The sequence below is a fragment of the Cyanistes caeruleus genome, chromosome 3 (genome assembly GCF_971803275.1).
Source record: "Cyanistes caeruleus chromosome 3, bCyaCae1.hap1.1, whole genome shotgun sequence".
NCBI classification, from domain to species: Eukaryota; Metazoa; Chordata; class Aves; order Passeriformes; family Paridae; genus Cyanistes; species Cyanistes caeruleus.
The window spans coordinates 62,100,829-62,119,310 of record NC_141703.1 but is presented as its reverse complement, the minus strand read 5'-3'; the positions used below and the strand labels follow the sequence as shown (position 1 = coordinate 62,119,310).

Below are 18,482 nucleotides of genomic sequence, written 5' to 3'. Positions count from 1 at the left end.
AAATACAACACACACTTTGTGCTGTGCAGCCCAGACTATTAAATTACCCTGTTTAGTTTGCCAGCTTAGGGCAATGATTTAGTAATTGTGTGGAAGAGTTACGTCAAAAAGTTGTTCACTCCCTCACAGAGTTCCAATTTAAATATTGGATGAACTACAAATCGCTACATTTCAAAGGGAGTCAAATGTGATATACCGCACAGAGAGGCTTTGATAAAAATGTTATTATTCTTACAAGAAAACTAATCTGCACTCATTCTAATCTAACTGCACTGCATATTTGCTTAGCTTCTCCTTCAAGGAGAGCTTAATTTCCTAGCACTGATGCTAGGCAATACAGATCTGCAACTTTTTCAGACTAAAAATTTTTATTTAAAATACTTATTTAAATTTAATATTTAAATATTTATTGTGCATGCTGCCTAATCATGTTGCGATTGATTCACAACACTCAGAATCATCTATAATTTAATCATGTAACAGTCGTTACCACTAGAATTGGCGTTTTTCTAATCGGGTGGGCTTGGGTTTTTTTTCCCCCAGTAGCACTGCAGACCAGAGAGTTAAAAAGTTTAGCACTGCTACTGACAGCTGCTCGTGGTTAAGAATGAAAAGCACTAGTCAGTCTCAACAGCTGGCAGTTCTTGATGTGTAGACAGTATCTTCTACAAAAGAATGTGTTGATCCAGAGAAGACAGATCTTGGAAGGAACAAGCATTAACTTCAACTTCCTCCCCCTGCCTGCCTGAGTGCTAAGAATAGTATTACATAGTATAATTACTTGTAAAAGCCTTTTCATCATCCTGATATTCAACTTATTACACTAATAAATGGTTTTTTGGTTTGTTTTTTTTTACTTACCTGGCTTCATTGGCTTGAAACTAGAATGCAGAATTATCTGGCAGATTCCACTGTCTCAAAGCACGTGGCATTCAAAGAAGCCTCCTTTCCTTTGTGCAAATTTCTTAACATTACCCCTTTGCAAATTATTATGTGCACACACACATGCATATATGTGTATATATATACACACACACACATATAATATCCATAAAATGACCTGAATATGATTTACTGAATATTACTTATACAGATTTAATGTGTTGATTAAGAAAATCAATAGCATTAATATAAATGCTGGAACAATTTTACCAGATTCTAAGGTAAGGTATTTTAAAATTATGGACAAGAGAGAAGAGTCCAGGGTTATATTGAAAAAGAAAAAAATCTGTTTGAGCAAACTGGGATCAATACATCATATACAGTGTCAGAAAACACAGCAAAAAGTCATATCAGAAAATGCTGCCAAGAAGAAATTCAGCATCCAACTCAAGTTTTTATTTCTATCCAAGGCAGATATCTCTAAAGACATACTATTCTGAGTCTCTGGAATCTACTAATAACAAGTACTTTCATTTGAAAACCTTTGAGTTATCTAGGTTTCAGTCTAATTACATAAATGAATACAATGCAGATTCATATTGACCATTTAAAATAAAACCACAGAAAACCAAAATAATTATTATTATTATAAATAGCTGACATACTCATATTATGTAACATAAATACAAAACACATCTTTCTTTAAAGGGACCAGTCTGGGAGTGATCATACCTAAGTAGAAGATATAAAACTAAGTCAGTAGGATGTGAGGTATTTCAGCTTTCCAGAAATCACATAATCCAGGATTCTATATGACTTTGCAGAAGAGGGAAAGTAGGTAAATCTATGAAGACACTGGCTTCACAACTAGAGTTCTAGGGTGCAAAACCAGGGCTAAATTTTTTTTCTCAGTATAAGGTAAAAAGTTAACGTCAACTGATTTTTAAAAACCCTCCCACCCAACAGCTCTGTCTCATTGAAATTTTACTCTCTTAGATGTGGTTCTTGTATTAGGTGAGTCTGGTGTTCTGATCAGATAAAAAGATTATTTATAACAATACTAAGCAATGGAAAGACTTTGGTCCTACAGGCCTACCTCTCTTCACACTCACTGCATACAATTATTTTTATGTCTCCATAGAGGTGTGAGGTGTTCACTTAAGTTCACATAAGTCCACCAACAAAGTTTCTAGCAACACTACAGTTCCACAAACAAATGTTCAAATGTAGGTTTCTTAATCATTAAATAGATTTTGAAGTAACACTTATTTACACAATTTTATTTCCAGTCATGAGTGGAGAAAATGACCCCTAAAGCTGACAATTCAAAAGATGACATTAGTGATGAGAAATCATTCTGTCATGCCACAAACTGTAGGGAACAAGACCCAGGCAAATTATACAGAAGCATATGACAAAAGAGAGACTTAATAAGACCAAATTGAAAACATCTGATGTCATACACCTCACACTTTGCAGCATCTGAAGCAAACAGTTGGCTTCAGCAGAGTGATTCACTGGCTGCCTCCAGAGGACAGGTCTCTGCTTCTGCACATTCACCACAACTTGCTCCTATTTAGGAGAGAGCTATGAGCACCAAACTAAGAAACAACCTGGGTCACTTCTGCTGGAGATGAACCACTAGAAACTGGAATGGAACACACTTAACTCCTTTAATCCAGGAGCTTCTAAGTGGAAAACTCAGAACCAGCCTTTAAAACAGGAAGCAGAACCCAGGACTTCACTTAAATAATAGAGAAATCCACATCACATCAACAGAAAAAGACAGCTTGCTTTCCCATGTATTTTCCCTCTAGAATCTGCTTTGGAGGTGAAGATGTCCATCTCCAAAAGACCAACTCAGAATTTCCCAGAGCCTCATGGCTAAGGGACACTGCTGGAGTCAGGGAGCTACAGGTTTAGATTCTGTGGTACTTGCAGAGATCAGATTTTTTTTGGTTGTGGGTAAGTGCTTTAAACAATTTCCTGCTGATGATACTGTTTGCATTTCAGAATAAATTTAATACAGCCCAAGTAGACAAGCAGCCTTTCTTTTGGGAGAGACAGAAAGGCATCATTTATATACTGTCTCTGTCTTTGATGTCTGTCTCCTGACTGTCCCCTGCAGCCTTGTGTTTTGTAGCATTAGAGGCATGTAAGGAATTCCACAGTCGAAACAGGAGAAGCAATGGATTCAGCGTGCTTTGTGGGATTAGATCATTATTTAGTGGGTGACCTGGGCTGCATCTGAGACTTCTGCAGCTAAATCTAAGTTATAACTAAGGTGGAATCCAAGCATCTTAAACATGACCCCTTGCTATCACAGTTCTTCCCACAGACATTTTTCTCTGTCTTTTCACTAATAACAAGCCTATGAATGCAGCTACAATAGGGGATGCTCTGAAGATGGTGGAAATAAAACTTTGACTGAAAAACTACTGATCTTGAACTCGTTATTATTGCAACTGACACGATAAATACCTAAACATTTAGATTAAGGTTTCTGGTTCTGCTAATGACTTAAAGTCCACACACAAGAATTTTCATCTCCAAAAAGCTTTGCAGAAATTTGATCCCAAATTAATTAACCCCAAACCATGATACACATAAAAAAAGCACTGATATTGTCAGTCAGACTTAGCAACACAGAAGGGTGCAATGCTTGCTACAAACTTCTGCAGCCTCTTCTACAGTGAAATGCTTCTACTATAGCACAAATCCCTTAACACTATCAGCCAATTTGCACTGCAAACCTCACATTTTACAGCTGGAAGTGATGTGAAAGTGGTTTTCAGGGTCTGCAATCCAACTAATAACTAATAATAAGGACTTTAAAACTGTATGTTTAAAACATGTTTTGGAATTTGAAGTAAAAAATTTGGTCTTTTTGGTGTTTTTTGTGACTAAGACTTCTTGATTCTCCACAATGAATTCTTTACAGATCAGTTCAACAAGGCATTATTTTCTATAAATCTCAAGCAAGTTACCAGATATGGGAAATAAGAGCATCTATGACAGAGGCTTCTCTTGATAAAAAGCTTTCAGCAATGTTAATAAACATTACCAGAAAGAAAGTATCTGGAAAAGCAGTAAGCTGGGACCAGAAAAAAAGATAAGCCTATACCACTGCTGTCTTCTTTTCAAATTCAATTTGCTTTGTAACCAAATACGTTTTGGAAAGTAACACACCCACTGCTTTGGCATCCAAAATGAACCTGAAGCCAGAAAGAACTATGCAAAGAATCTACTTACCTGTGCCAAACAAGAAGCCAGGGATGAAACAACTAACTTGGCTTAGACATATAATGGTTGTCATTCCAAACCAGAAGAAAGGAAAAAAGACACATGCATACGATGGAGTTCCTTACCATTATGTACAGATCAATATATCCCTCCATGAAGGAGCCAAGACAAGAAAATTGCTTAGTAGCTGTAAAGTAAACGTGTCCTTTGTGCAGAAATCTTTTTATTGCTTTATTATTGTCAGGATGCAGGAGATGTAAATTTTCTGTTGTTAAACCATGAGGGCTCGAGGCCTGAGAAACACCTCATGAATCAAGCCTATTCACCTGCAATTGCAATTTCATTCCTTTCTCCCATTATCATACACTAAGATCCACCAGAAATGGATTCCATACAGAAGCTTGAAGACCAATACTAAGACAAAGTACCAAAGCAGTACTTTTATCCCTATGCCTCCCCACTGGACTACTCTTCTAGAGCACCACTCTCCTATGTAATTATATATTTTTTTATTTCTTGTAATTATATAAAAGTATTTCACATTATTATACAAAAGTATTTCACAGCCATTTGATAGCAAACTGGGCTCTAGACTAGCTCTGGCTTTATTTTTATTTTTTTTTAAATCTCTGTTGTTTTCTACCAAAAGTAATTTTTAGCCAAGCAAATCAAGCTCTTCTATTTTCTTTTTATATTTTCTCCTGAATATCCTAGCAGGTTTTTTTTGTAACACCTGGAGTCAGCTTCAATTCATTTTTTGTAAACATGAGTTATCAAATTACAGTTGAAATCTCAGTAGAATCCTGTAAAATGCTACTAAACATCCCAAGCTATACTGACAACAACTGTCCTGATGCCTTTTATAATCACACTAAGCATTAAAGATACATTATACTGGAGATAATGTTTATCTTGTGAGTCAAATAGATAGCCTACCTGCTTCTTCCTCCTCCTTATCAAGTTTCAAGTGAAGAGATCCCCATCTATAAATTATTTATCTAATGCATGACCTTGCATTGTATATAACTGCATTTCATCCAGTTCAGTGGTACCATTCAAACAACACTCCTTCAGACTACTACTGCATGTTCTTGTTGTTCCTTTACCAGCTCTGGAATATGGATTTCCTGAGCTATTAGAGTAGTCTGAATGATCAGCTTTGCTGAAATACCAAGTATTTCAAGAATGTCTCATTAGCTGAAAGACATCTGAGTACATTGATTACTGAGCGAATAAGGAGGAATATATTTACACCCTAGGTTAGCTGTGCATCATGCTTTAGCATTCAATCCTTTCCAATTTCATGCACAATTTAGAATCTTTAAAAAAAAAAAAAAGGTTATATTGTGTCTGCTGAAGTTTTTTGGAAAAAGTCATCAAAACCATTCTGTTTTATGTTTTCAAGGAAACAGGCAACATGTAGATATCTGGCCTCAAGACTCCTCAAGACTGCACACCTGCAATTCTTTACACCTGCATTTTCTAGTCCTATTTGTTTCCCACTGGCCCTCGCATCTTCCAAAACTAAATCCTAAATACATGTAACCTTACACTACATTAAACCTCTTTCTCTGTGGGATGCTCCCAGGCAGACACTTCAGATAATTTTTTCAGCTCTCTAAAGCTGCATAGAAACATCTACTGTACTACTTGCCCAGACCCAGAGCACAGTAGCATCATACAAGAATGTGATCCAGCAACGTACATTTATGTACTTCTGAAAAGAACTCCAAACCCAATACCCTTCTGTTTAACTATTGTCACCAACATGAGACTAGATTCTTTCCCATCAAAAATAATGGATCTGTTTTTCAGTTGAGAGGACAAGACTCAGTAACTAAAAAAATAAAAAGACAACACACTGAAATTCTATGAACATAATGCACAATTGGAAGCTATTGTGGAGAAATCAGAGCTCTGTATTTGAAAGACCTGACAGTGGATGAACAGAGAAAGCTGTGTGGGCACATTAATAATCTACTACGTGTCATATCTTTGCTGGAAAGTGATGCAAGGAAACTTTGATGTGTATATAGCTGCAATTAAAATAAAAGGGTATTTCCAAGGTACATTTTCTTCCTGGTCATGCAATTTTCCTTTTCATAAGCATTAGTAGGATGTGGTAAGCATAAAACTGTATCTTTTACAAATATTTTATTGAAAATGCTACATAGATATCATGTCAGATTTAAAACCTGTGTAGAAATGAACTGCTCTAACACACATGGGCCAGAAGTGAAAAAGTGATCAAACCATCAATAATCAATCTCAAAAGCCTCATGCCTGACAGTCCTCTTGTATCCATTCGTAGCACAAATCAAGGAAATGAATGGAAGTTAGTCTCACACCAGCCAGTCCTCTGCACCTCTGTGTGGTGGTTTTAAAGCACTAGCTAAAAATCACTAGAAAACTTACTTAATTTTTGTGGTGAGATATGGACTAGGAGAAGGGAAAAACAGGCTCAAAACTTAAAAGGAATAAAGAAAGTTTATTAACAGAACTACAAGAATAAGAAACCAGAATAAAACTTCTAGAAACCTTTTTTCTCTACTGCCTAATTATTTTTTGTCTAACTGACAACACAGAGACAAAACTTAGTGGTTAAAACAGTATTAACTGTACTATAATCTTTTCATCAGTCTTTGTAGAGAAAGGAGTTTTCTTCTGTCATTTCATGGAGAGCTCTTTATAAGAAAAATAGTTTTCTCGTGGCTTTTTATTCTCATGAGGACAGCCACCCTGAAGAAAACTCTCTGCCATCATGCTCTCCTCCCATTTTCACACCACTCTGAGGTGTGTTCATGGGCCATGAACTTAAGGGGTGTTATTTTAAGGATGAGTTATTCAAAGGCAAAGGTTTTCTTCATTTGTCTCTGTGATAATCTCTGGGAACAGAGGTTTTCTCCTTTTCTCCTTGAGGGCCAAGTGTCTCTATCAACTCCCACTTCTCTGTTCCACATCTCATGGGATCACAACCACTCTATCATTTACTCAGCTTCATTAATGGATACCTTGGCTCAGATTTACACTTTGAAATAGTTCATTCCCCCCCAAATACTCAAACTCCCAGCAGCCTCCAGCAGCCTCTCTTAAAGCCATTCCATATGTGTTCCTTACTTTTCTAAAATACCAATATATCACATTCTGATCAATATTTTAGCTCTCTTAGCAGGTGATTTTTAAAACTCATTCATGTTAGGAGAACTTTAACTGGTTCCAGTTGTTTAGACTGCTCTTGTAACTTACTAAATATTTTCACTTATTAATGCATTGCATAGCCACCAGATGCTCCCCTAAACTGCATTGTTAGCAGTGTCAAACTCAAATGAGATACAGTCACTCTGCTTTTGACCCCAGTTCAGACAAAAATTCTCTTTCGGAAAAAAAACACAGTTTAGCTTCTGAAAGTCTCAAACTCACCTTGGGCTTTAGGCACTCCAAGGATCTGCCTGCAAGGTAGCTTTATTGCTTTATTTGTATGTTCTATTACTTGAAATATAAGAGTAAAATGTCAAGTAAGATTTCAGATTTAACTGAATTTTAAATCTAGGTAAGAGTCAAAGTACCTTTTTTTTTTGATAAATCTAACAGAATCTGATCCAAAAATGTTTGCCTGATCACAAAACAAGAAACAAAATACAAAGTATAAGGAAAGCATAACAGAAAGAATAAATGCAAACTTAAGTATGTTTCATATAATTTTCCAAATCTACTTGCTGCTTAAGAGCTTTACAGAGACGTCTCTTTGCTGCATAAACCAAAAGAGTTAACTCTGTCCAGAGAGTAGTGCCTCTCAAAGCACAAACTCTTCAAGTCTAAAGCAGCTGAGGATGCAACATAATAGCACTTCACTTAAATGCTATCTTTTAAGAGACTATCTTACAGGCAACTTGTTGGAAAAACAGAAGAGAGAGGCTGACCACTGTCTGTATATTAACTCCTTTTAAGAATTATTAATGAGTAATAATATTTACTACTGGCTTGGCACTTATATTTCTTACTGCAGCTCTTTCTTCAGTTGCCTTGAAAGGCACATCCATCCAAGCTCTGAATTGTGAAGATCATCCAAGGGAAACACATTATACACAGTATTTATGAAAATGGCCCATATATAGAACATCAAAGTGAAAGGATAAGGTAACTTTTTAGAAATGGGCTACAAATTGAGAACAAGCAAAGGAGATAAAGCAGATCCTTACTGAACAGCTGATTAATCAGAAGGGAAGGAAGGTGGCATCATCTTCTCTAGAAGCTCCAGTATCATTAACCTGAGACCCCATCTACAAATTACTGGATGCTATACAGTCACTTGAAAAAATCTGAAGGTCTTTGAACGATATTCTAGAGCACCTGCCCTACACAACTGAATTTTCTAGGACAACTGGAAAGCTCTTTGTAGTGTGAGAAAGAGCTTCTCTCTGGCATAAAAACAAAAGAAGTGTGGATACAAGAAGAGCAGTGTGGATAGCTGTATTCACTTCCAATGAATTTGGCCCTTGCAACTTTGAAACCCCTTATGAATACACTGTTTCTTAATGGCTTTAAATGGCTGAACTTACTTGTAATCAGTCTTTAACTCACATTACACAGGAACTGTTAATATTTGTGCACAGCTAGCCTATATGTAATGATCTTGGTTATCTTCTGTCTCTTCTTCCTTTCCCTCATTTGGATAATAAGCTGCTTTATGAGTAAAACAGATTGCTGCTTGTATGCAAAAGGAAGAAGGGGAAGTTATATTATCACGATTTTAAATAAAGTTGAAAAGTGACATGATCGTGTAAGTCATGCAAGCTGACAAAACCTCAGTCATTTCACAGACAATCAAAAAAGACAGCTATTAATTTACTATTAATAACACATGCACAGCCACATCTACCAAGCCATGTGCCGTGTGCTGCTGAATCATCTATTACTACCAAAAGAAAAAAAAAAAAAAAGAAAACAAACAAACAAAAAAAGCAGCTAAACTAAGATCAGAGTTAAAAATCTCTGGATTCTAAGTTGCAGCATTTAGTTAGATATTACATTCTTGCAAGAACAGACAACACACTAGCCTTGCACAGGGGAAAATGAAGGAAAGGGAGACTAACCTCCTCGGTACCCAACAACTTTTGGCATCAGAGAAGGCACGGAGGCAGAGCAATGTCAGCTTGTAAGTTTGCTGGCATGGTTGTGACAACCTGGGCATGTTTGAGGAACTGGCTCTGTTTTGAGGAATTCTGAAAAACAATGGCCACGAGAGCTTCTCCACAACTATGAAGACTGTTTTCCTTCCCAGTGTGTCTACAACCCTTTACAACTATCAAGGGCCTGGCAGTGACGCAATAAGGCAGCCATGACTACAAATGGGACAAGAGTAAACCAAAATCAATTCAGAGCTATTTCTTACTAACAGTGATTGTGGCATAGAAGTCTGAACAGTTTGACAGCTACAACTGTACTTCAAAAATGCAGCAATACAATTTGAATTGCACTATAGGGAGCTCTCCTGAGGTCTCATCTATCAACGCACAGCATTTTCCAACAGATGACACACCAGCCTGTATTCATGCTGTACATAGTTGTGAAAGAGGATCCAGCAAAAGTTCTTTATGCACAAAGTTCTAGCCTTTCCATTTTCATGACACTCAGTACAAAGCCCATTTAAAAACATTGTTTTAGTTTCTAGAAAATAAAAGCACCATTTGTTTTTAAATAATCAGATAATGAAACTTAGGAACTTCTTCCACTCTTTAATGTTAGTAATCCTCATGAATCTTTATTACTTCAGTTAAACAGTCGAGGTTTGTACATTAAGTGAAAATATTAAAAATGCCCATAGCTCTATTTTTTTATTTTTATTTAATTCATACTGCTTACATTAGACAAACTTTCTACTGAGAGAAAACTACTAACTACTTCTACTTACTAGAAACCAAGAAGAGATCCTACCAATTTTTCCCCTTCTTTCCCCCCCATGAAGCAAGTAATATAGGGCTATTTCTTTCCCATCAACAGCATAGTCAGAGAAGAAATCAGATTAACTGATTGGAGTGCCATGAGATTATTACAATATTGCCAGACACAAACCTGTCAAGCCTTACATGCTTCATACAGGGCTCATCCAACTGATTCCACACTCAGGCAAAAATAGCATCTGAATCCCAGCAACTTGAGTTAATACTTCCCAGCCTTGGGGGCTAGACATGTCTGACTTGAGTAACAGAAACCAGCTTTTAGGGGCATTCTCCAGCTGCAACCTAGGGCTGTAAATTCATTCCCAACATGCACCTCCAAAAACCAGTAGCATCCTTGTAAAATGCAATGTTAGATGCTCATGGATGGATGAGCTCAAAGAGTTCAGTTGCTTAAGGACAAATACATTCACTGAGGGTACAACTGTGAATCAACACACCTAAATAAGGCACTTTCAGGATGTAGCCTTATTTATTTCAGCTTATAATAGTCAGGCTTTTGTTCCAAAATGAAGACATCTCATTTAGGTATCTAAAATTATATGTCTGCGTGCAAGTTAGGACTTTAAACTCCCATTATAGCAAGTGGAGACCTAGTTGGTACAGACAGTGGAGCCTGGAGAGCCATTGAGTGCAAACTGATGTCAGCTGAAAAGCACTGAGTGTACTACCTAGTGACTAAATCTTCACTAGTTTCAATGGGAGCTTAGATCCAAGGCCACATATAGAAGCACACATTTAGACACCTAAAATTAGATGACTTCAGTATGCAGCTGAAGCACTGATATTTCAAACAAATGTCTCCAGAACCTTCCTACCATCAGGCTGAGTTTGCAGTGTGGAGATTGCAGTGTAGTGAAAAGAAGGAATAAAGGAGAAGATTAAAGAAGGTACAAGGGAGGATTAACTGATCTGAATATACAGGAAAATCAAACAGGAAAAGGAGAACCTGACTGAACACCTAACAATGAATATAGTACTTTATGAACTCATATCTCTGAATGCATGAAATAAGATAGAACAAAAGTTAAAAAAATATCTATTAGAAGAATGACAAATAAGCAAGGCAAAAAATGTTACAGACATATTTTGTCCATATAAAGATTTTAACTCTATTTAACACATTTTAAACATAAATCAATGGCAGAAAACTGTTTTTCCTAAAACACACTACAGTGAACATCACGAGAGATATGAATTAATGCATTTTCTATTTTTCTTTAATTTGCTACTGCAGAAGAAGATAAAACAAGTCTAGTCTGCTTTTTAACTTTAATCAAATTAAATTTGTTCTAGGAATAGAATGTTTTAGAAGTCTAGTATTTATAACACTAACAAAGTAGGCACAACAGTAATACGAGCTGCTCTGGCAGAAAAGCAGCACGATAAAGTAAGTTTTTCCAATAACAGCTTCTTTTGTCATCCCTGCCTGCTTCTCTAATGGCTCGATGAGGCTGGGACCACAAAGACCTGGTCAGTCATCAGAATTAGTGGAGGATGAGGTCAGGCAGTTCCCAGAGAAGGCTGAGGGAGCTCTGTTTTGAGGTTAATTCTCATAGTCACTCTCAGAACAGACAGAGGCCAGTCTAAAGAACAGAATTCTGGATTGCTGTTTTGTTCTTGTCAGGAGGAAAACCTTATTTTGCACTACTTTGCAATTTTTATTGAGTTAGCCCAGCAAATTTGAAAGATGGTCATGACTCTTGAAGACTGCCTCTACCCTACTGCAAGTGGGCCTACAGAATCAAAGAGATATGTCTGAACCTAGCCTTAATTCAGCAGTTGTACTTGAAGAGCCACAGCAGCAGGGCTTACAGGCAAGTTTTACCTGCCAGTGGTACTTGACTTAAGAACTGGACTTGTCCTATGTGTCAAAGCCAACACATGAGAATTCTACATGCACTGCAGTGAGGGCTTAAATCCATCATTATTTCTTTACCTTACCAGAAGGGTATTTGCCATATCTCAAATACAATTTTGAGGCTAACTACCAGTAAATGTAGATGGGTTAAGTCTTCAACAGTATTTGCAAGGGCATTCATGCACCCTGTTTATCAATCTAAGCTATAAAAAGCGCAGCTCCTACTTAAAATTATTTTGGAATGAGAAAGCTCCAAATCAAGCTGCTACAACCACGCTTTGTGACCACTTTCCCTCATCATCTTGTTTCAATACAGAATGGAATTATGTCTCCTCTGCAGTCATACTCCCACATAGCTGGCCAATACTAATATTGAGTGCAGACACTGAGAAATAAAAAAACCCTTTAATTTTTAAAAAAATGGTGCATATTGAAGGTCACTCCCAAACAGAGGTGCTTTAGAGTTAAGTTACTCCTACAGACTCAGCTCTGACCCTCTGCATGGACACCCTTAACCAAGAGTTAATTAGCTGCAAATCATTCTAGCTTGCTCTGACCCCATAATTTCAGTTGATTTGTCTTAGCTTTCCTCAGTGCCTTTTATAGCCCTCTAAATATTTCCAGTGGCGTTCCTAAAATTAATACGTAGAAAAGGATGTTAATCTAAGTATCAATATCTTTAGTCTTCTACACAGAAGGAATGGAGATGACAACTGAAATAATTTACCATTTAGGGTGAGGTTGTTTTGAGGGTTTTTTTAGATTTTTTTTTTAATGAACTGATACGCAAAACCTTACATCTGAGTTTTCAGAAGGCTGCTGTGGAGAGAAGCTGCAAAGCATCATTGAAGATGAAAAGGAAAGCAAATAACACACGTTGTCATGCAGCATTTCAGTATTTAGAAATGAGAAACAGGTAAATGGAAACAAGGATGAAAAAATAGTTTCTTCTCAGGATACAGGAAGAAAAAGAACACTTGGAGCAGTTTCTCTGGCTGGCTTCAGTAAGCTGTTCTTAATGGAAGCAGGAAAACCAAAGTGCCAGACCTCTGTAATACACATCTGGGTTTACTTGTAAGGGGTTCATTATTCAGGCTATTAAGCTACCTAGAAGACTAGATATGCTCTAGGAGAGAACTCTTGTTAATAGTGTTTTATTGCTTTTGCTAGTTTGTTTCATTACTAGACAGCTGCGTATTTAAATAAACATTCTTTTATTCCTGAACTTTGCCCAATGCTAATGTGGATACTGAGTAATTTAACAAACAAGGTATGGTATTTCTAGAGGTGATGTCAACCTTTAAGTCTATAAATGCAACCACTACTGCAGTGCTAGGTATCTTTGTACATTCTAAAATCACCAAAGAATGACAGCACACACTTCCTCCACTTACCACAGTGGTTTAGGATTTGATAATAAGCTATGGTGGTCTTGTAAGGGAATCATCTCCCATTGACCATTAGCAACTAACAAAGTCCCTTCTCAGGGGTCTGTGGCAACATGTACAGAATTTATGATAGGTCTTTAACCACCTCCATTATTTGTTTTCAATTGTTTTCAAATAAAATTCAACACCAAAGAACAAGATGATACTTGAACAAGACAAATCCAGGGTGTTTGGCTTCAAAAGTACTTAAATAGTAGTTACTTTCAGATTTTAAGATGCTCAGTTTGGCTACTCAAGCACTATCTGTAAACAATCAAAACCACAACAAGCCTGACAGCAGAGAAAGTCAAAAATAGATTAAAAGCTGCCCTGCAGAAAACCTGGGGATACTGGTGGATGAGAAACTACACACAAGCTGGCAATGTGTACTTGCAGCCCAGACAGCCAACTGTATCTTGGGCTGCATCAAAAGCAGCATGTCCAGCGAGTGAGGGAGGTGATTCTGCCTCCCACCTGGAGTCCTGGGCTCCTCAGCACAAGACTTGAAGAGGGTCCAGAGGAGGGCCAAAAAAATAGTCAGAAGGTTGGAGCATTTCTCCTGTGAAGACAGGATGAGAAAGTTGGGGTTGTTCAGTTGAAAGAAGAGAAAGTGCTGGGGATACCTTACTGCAGCCTTTAATTATATACAGGGTTTTATAAAATAGATGGAGAAATACTTTTTAACAAGGCCTATTGTTACAGGCCAAGAGGCAACATTTTAAACTGAAAGAGAGCAGGTTTACATTGGATATAACAAAGAAATTTTCAAGAGGGTGGTGAGGCATTGCCACAGGTCACCCAGAGAAATTGTGGATGCCCATTCCTGGATGGATGGATGGATGGATGGATGGACACTGGATGTGGCTCTGAGCAACCTGGTCTAGTGGAAGGTGTCCCTGCCCATGGCAGAGGGCTTGGAAATAGATGACCTTTGAAGGTCTTTTCCAACCCAAACAATTCTGTGATTCTGTAGCAGTTTTATTCACAAAATATTCTGGGTAATGGGCAGGTTTGGTTTTGCAAAGATCAATGATCTTAGAAGGAACTGAAGTTTGTGTTTCACTACTGTAGTCTCAGAATTGATGTATCTTTTTTTCCTCTTGACTTCCTTGAAAACACTTATCAGAAGAATTTATTTCTTATTTCAAAGAGAAAAAACTAGGTTAAGCTTGCTTAACTTTTATCCCAGAGCCTAACCTTAATACTGATACTTCATTTAATTTCAAAGCATGAAGCATTTATGACTCATTCTAATTTACATAAGTCTTCTTATTCTATTATGAAAATGGCAATTTTCCTTTGCAGAGACATATAGAACATGGTCTCTCTTATTGTGTCAAGTAACATTTAATAGCCTTTAGCTGTAACTTGGGACTGGTACAAAATGTCCTCAAGATGAGTCATCTTCATTCACTTATTCTGTAATAGGAAAATTCATGAATGAGTGATCTGCAGTAATTCACTTCTACAAAGAGAACCCATTCATACATTTCAAACCTGGTTTTCTGAATCACTGTAATGTAGCTGATTATTTCATATTAACAGAAGAAAATTTTGGCTTAAGGAAAGTTTCCACAGAAGTCTGTGTATTCCTAGTATATGAGAAAATTTTCATAGATTTAAAAGACTCTTTAGAAAACAAACATTTTGGTCTAACACATGGTTACACAGACAGATATGTTCCTATCTATCTAGCAAGAAATGTATGGTGTTTTTGTAAAGTTAGAGACTGACAAATTGTTTAAATTGAAGCTGCGTCAAGGAGGAGCACGAGTTGTCACCGTTAGACAAATCACAAGGCAGGCAAAGAAAATATTTTATAATATCTGAAAAATATGGCCATTAGCACACAGAAGTGCTCAATCAAAGCTGTATTTAAGTCAAAATGCAGACAACAGAAACCCAACTATGATCTAAGACTGCTAACTATAGAAATATAAAGTAACCATGCCTCTTATTCTATGGAAATAAAGAATAAAACATGTTTTCATTCATTAACAGATCACTAAAATAAAGGAATGGAATTCACCAAGGATAAAGGGTCCCTTAACTATCACTGGTCTTTTGCCATCCTTATGAGATTTCCAACCAGGAATTATTCATAGGAGTCTTTTCATTCAATATTCCACTGCCATGGAAGAGGACCACATTAAGAAGATGCTTCTCACTTAATGTAGTTCCAAACCAGCCAAAGCTTTACAGATCACCTGTGAGAACAGACATGGTAAGTCAGTATGAAGACCTGTGTGTAAATGCAGCATTTTCTTCAGAAGTGTAGTTCACAGAAAATGCATCGCGTGCTTCTCCATTAATTAGTGCTTTAAGTTTTCATTACTTCATTGACTCAAGGACAGTTCTAAACTTCAGTTTATTCACTCCTCTCCTTTCTCCTGAAGAGATACTCTCATAATTTTCAGGTTGAGAAATTTCACCCTATGTACAGTGTTGCCAAAGTAAGGACAATTCTCGATAAAAATAGAATAGATGACAAGAACAGCATGAAGATTGACAGAGCATCTCTGTGTTTCCAACAGGCAAATATTTGATGCAAGAAAACACAACATTATGGTTAGATTTATTAACAATCCACATTGACTTCAGCAGACAGCCAAATCTCAAGGTGAACTGACCAGCAATAAAGCACATGAAAGATTTAGAATTATCCAAGGAAGCGTGACTTACGGAATCATTCAAACTAATGTATCCGGCTATCTGCACTGCTATCTGGGATCCATAAGCAGCTTGCAACTTCTCAACTTCCACTCATTCATTTTAGTACTACATTTACATAATTTCAATTTTTTGTACTACACATCACTGAAAAAACTGCATATGTGTTCTTTGCAGAGAATTTTAAGTCAGAGAAGAGTATATAAATATGGGTAAATATTTATAGGTAAAACTAAGACTGAAAAAAAAATATTAAGAAACATTATAATGACTAAATTAACTTCCCACTGATTGCATTTCCACTAAATTTCAGCCATCCTGTCCTTCTTCATACCTTTCTAAAAATAAACATCTTTTTACATTTATCCAAACCATTCTCATTATATATTTCCGCATCTTTGACTATTATTTCACCTAACAACCGAGTGCATACAGTGAAGAAAAAACCAAGGAACTACTGTGAGCTTGCTTGCTTTCTTACATTCAAGACAATGCAATAGACTCCTGAAGCTGTAACCCATTTTGCAGACTGTAATCCATTTTGTAGACAAGGGCAAACTACGTTTGAGAAGTTGTGGCAGAACAAAAAGGACCAATACCAAATTACTCTCCATAGTTTACAACATCTAAGATAGTTTATTTTATACAAATCTCTACACAGAAAACCAAACAGTAGACATTTCTAATGAGCTGCAATACATATAATGAAAAAGGAACAACATCGATTGCTAAGAGAATTTCTTCTTTAAGGTAGACAGACCCAACAACCCAAAAGGTAGGAAGATCCATTGGCATAGCACTCAAAACCACAGAAACGTCTCAGAAGTGGCAAGAATGGACCAGAAAAGCAACATTCAAAAGATCAGGTGCAACTTGGGTTCTGTATGAAGATTACTGAATTCACAGATACAAAAATATCTTTATTCCCCCTATTTTACTACCAACTATAATCCAACAATTTCATCTCCAGGAAAGGACTAAAATAATATCTATGTGACAGGAGGTTTGCAAAAGCTGTGGTACTGATTTGAGATGTAGTTTTCCAGATTGCAGTGCCATTTTTCAGGGACATTGTAAAGACTGTACCTCAGCTTACACTTAGTGAGTCCCAGAAACAATTGTCTAGTAACTTGCTCACTTTCATATTTAAAGGATGAAGAAATCCATAGCTGAATCAAATCACGATAGCAAGCTGCCTACTCCAAAAGCAAGAGGCACCAGGCAAGGATAAAAGCTGTACCATGGAAGGTTAGAACCATATCTGTAAGGATATGATCTTAACACTTTTACAGTTCACTAAACACTTCCTGCTTTGAAGATAATCGTGCCAGGGAAGTGTCAATTTATTCTCCACCAGTAAGACCATTTGGTAAATCAAAAATGAGAACCACACATGCAATGCATGCCCCTCCCCTCAGTATTTTATGCAATAGAAGCAAAATATATCTTATCTGTCCTTTAACTTGAATTGCAAGACAAAAATAATTATATTTCCCTCATGTACTGTCAGGTAATTATTACATATCATGTTTCAAATAAGCTGTATAGAATGGTGGGCTGCAACACTGATTCATTTGGGCTCAAAAGATGCAAGAATATCACACAATCAGCACAAAGTTTTGAAATATGGTGCTAACAGACATGTAAACTTTAAGAACTGTCAGTATAAACTTAATTATCAGCTAAGGCCTCCTCTGAATCAGTTATTTTGTAGCCAAAGGACCTGCATATGACACTGGAAACCAGACCTTTCAACTCTTCTCAGACTGGAGAGAAGCAGGAAAGGAGCTGGAAAATATTTGCTTCAAATTCCCAGAACAGTATCTGTTAGAGCTGGGCCAACATCCAGACAAAAAATATAAGGTAGGATTCATCGGCCAGGATGATGACCACAAAATGTAACCTCAAAGCTGAATCTGTGGATACTCTCTTACAACACAGTAAAATGATGTTCTACGTAGCAGCAATAGCTGATTGTTCATTTCTCACATGCATCTCTTCTAGACATACTTAACTGGTAACTATGGTCATTCAGAATAGAAAACAACATCCAAAGTGACCATCGCATAAGGGGATGCTATGCTTAGATGAAACATTTGTATTTTGAAGCTGCACTTGCTAGAACTCAGAAACAGTGCAATTTGGCCCGTAGAGATAATGAGAAACTTGGTGGGATAACTGTCAGGGAAACAATGATAACAAAGAATAATAAAAACCCCTAAATTCAAGCCATATTAACAGTCGTAGTTTTTAATTTGAGGTCTGTGAAAGAAATGAGCTTAGTCAAAAGTTGCTACAACAGCCTCTCTGTATTTACTTTGCAATCTGAAATTGTTCTTCCCTTCTCCTCTTGAAGGAATTTAATTTCATCTAATATAATGTAAGAAAAAGTACTTGGTTTATCACAGCAAAATCAAAATCCCAATGATCCTTAGAACATAA

The 18,482-nt window shown here is 36.8% G+C and overlaps 1 protein-coding gene across 9 annotated transcripts in view; it reads right to left on the bottom strand.

Moving 5' to 3' along the window:
• FNDC3A (fibronectin type III domain containing 3A) overlaps window positions 1–18,482 on the bottom strand; it is a 113,450-nt gene that overhangs the window by 55,981 nt on the left and 38,987 nt on the right. The gene's annotated exons all lie outside the window — the stretch shown is intronic.